Source organism: Pistacia vera, unplaced genomic scaffold (genome assembly GCF_008641045.1).
Source record: "Pistacia vera cultivar Batoury unplaced genomic scaffold, PisVer_v2 Contig225, whole genome shotgun sequence".
NCBI lineage: Eukaryota > Viridiplantae > Streptophyta > Magnoliopsida > Sapindales > Anacardiaceae > Pistacia > Pistacia vera.
In genome coordinates this window covers 1,454,189-1,456,738 of record NW_022196030.1, presented here as the reverse complement: position 1 = coordinate 1,456,738, position 2,550 = coordinate 1,454,189, and the positions used below count along the sequence as shown (strand labels likewise).

The 2,550-nt window shown below is 38.3% G+C and overlaps 1 non-coding gene across 1 annotated transcript; it reads left to right on the top strand.

The window, feature by feature from the left end:
• Positions 1–982: 982 nt before the first annotated feature.
• Positions 983–1,089, top strand: LOC116130900. The gene has a single exon (XR_004128146.1). It is a non-coding gene; the product is annotated as a small nucleolar RNA R71 (small nucleolar RNA).
• The last annotated feature ends 1,461 nt before the right edge of the window (positions 1,090–2,550 follow it).

Here is a 2,550-nt window from a genome sequence, read left to right as displayed (position 1 = left end):
TTCCTCTTCTCTACCTTAGACTTTTACTTCCCTCTCAGGCCCAATTAGCTTTCGACCGCTCTGAAGAGTCATCACGGCCTTAGCTTGTTCGGAAAACCCTCTCTGCTAAGAAGAACCACTAGGGTTACCTATGACTTGACTAGGCAATTGGCCTTGTTCCCTTCTATTGACTGCTTTGGCTATTTGACCAATCTGGGTCTCTAGCTTACTAATGGATTGGGAATGAGAATGTAAAAGTTGGGTATTCTGCTCTAAATCTTGGAACCTAGCATTCATGTCGGCTTTTTGTTCCTACATGTTTTGGAGCATTTGAGCCATCATTGATTCTAGTGAACTAGGCACTGGAGTGGACTGCTGAACGGGAGGTGGGATCCTAGGTTGGATGGGTGGTTGGATTGAAGGTTGCTCCCTATAATTGCCTTGCTGATTGGAAGGATTGTTCCTGTATGACATATTATTGGGGACATTCTGAGGTGGTTGTGGCTTCCATGAAAAATTAGGGTGGTTACGCCACCCAGGATTGTACGTGTTCAAGTATGGATCACTCTGTCTCTGGAAGTATTGTGCAACCTGCACTTGCTCCTCAAAAGGGTCAGGGGCGAGTTCCTCAATTGGATGGTCAAGAGTGGAGTGCATGGCAAAAACATCCTGGTTTGCCCTATTCTGAGATGTTTGTGTAGAGGGTTGCTCTTGTATAGATACAAACTTGTCAAACCGGTGGGCCAACTACACCTCTAGCTTGGAACTAATGTTATCTAACCGTGACACCTCATACATGGCACCTTTCTTGGATGGCTGTCCTGAGATAGGCATTCTAGACTCAGAAATGTGGTGCATTGAATTCTCACTTAAGGTCTCGAAGAGTTGCCATAACTCATTCTCGTCCTTGTGCATAAATGTTCCTCCACAAGAGGCATCTACCATATTCCTATGCCTCTCAGTCAGTCCGTCATAAAAACTACGAACTAATTGCCACCTAGGGACTGCATGATGGGGGCATTTCCTAAGCATTTCCTTCAAACGTTCCCAACTCTTATAAAATTCCTCACCATCTAGTTGAGTGAAACTAGTGATGACTCGTCTTATGCTGTTGGTTTTAGCAATGGGATAATACTTTTTTAGTAATCCTTGTTGCATTTGGGCCCAAGAGATAATGGACCCTGCTGCCAAAAAATTGAGCCACTGTTTGGCTCGCTCCTTAAGTGAGAATGGGAATAAAATTAAGCGCACGACATCTTCATTCACATGTTAAAGTCTAACTGTGGAGCAAACCTCTAAAAATTCATCTAAGTGTTTATGGCTCCTCATTTAAATTCCTATAATAAATTGGCAGCAATTGGATGACACTAGTTTTGATCTCATAGTGTTGTATCTGGACATTGGGGATACGGATACATGAGGCTGAAGTGTAGGTGGTGGGTGCAAAATGTTGGCTAAGGGGCACATGTGCGGGTTCATCTTGGTCAGCCATCCTACGTGCTTGTTTTCTATTCCTCTTACAAGTGCATTCAATTTCAAGATTTAAATGTAATAACTCTTCTTACAAGACCCTCTAGTTTGCATTAATCAATCAAACACACAAAAGGCTCAACAAGTAACGCAACAACAATCTCAAAAAAAATTAGCTAAATGCAAATCCTAATAAACAAATTTTAATAAGCACACGAAACAAAACTAAAACAAATATAAAATCTAATAAAACTATATCCAAAAAAATTTCACACAACAAATACGCTTAATCAAAACTAAAGTTATCAATGCAACCTAAAAGAAATTAATACTTAGAACAAAAATTAAATCCGAAGAATAAAAAAAAAAATTATGCAAAATAAGGCAAAAGCTATTACTGATTAATCAAAATGACTAAAAAAAAAACAAAGTTAAGAGAATTTCACAATCGGGTCATGCTAGATCTTCAATACTCACAACACGCTGCAGCGTTTTCCCAATTGCAATTTTCCGGCAAAACAAAAACAAACACAAATGAAACTATTCCAATGAAAATGAAATAAACAAAGTAAAAATGAAATTACGTCAACAACCTAAAAAGAAAATAATTAACCAAAATGCAAAGAGACAAACTAAACGGAGCAAAAAATTAAACAATTCACCCAAACAAATAATCACTACAAAGAAAATAACACAAACAAAAACAACAATTAAAATAAACCTAGAATAAAAACTAATGACTACCCAAACACACAAAGTCAAAAGCACGTTGCTCCCTGGCAACGTCGCCAAAATTTTGTCGAACCGGTCGTCACAGTCACAAAATTAAACCTAAATACCGTAGTTAGCGATAAGCAGGGTCGAATCCACAAGGAGCAAGACTAACAACCTAATGTATTTTGAGTAGCAGAAATGAAATTGGCAATTTGATTAATTAAACTAAACAAACTAAATGCAAATAATAAAAGCGTGAAATTAAAACTAATAAAGACTTTATAATAAAAATGTTGCCATTACGGTTTTGGTTCGACACGAGACCAACTCACACAATTCTCCTCCGCCCTCTATGATCCCCTAAACCTATAAGGCAAGGTAAATCAA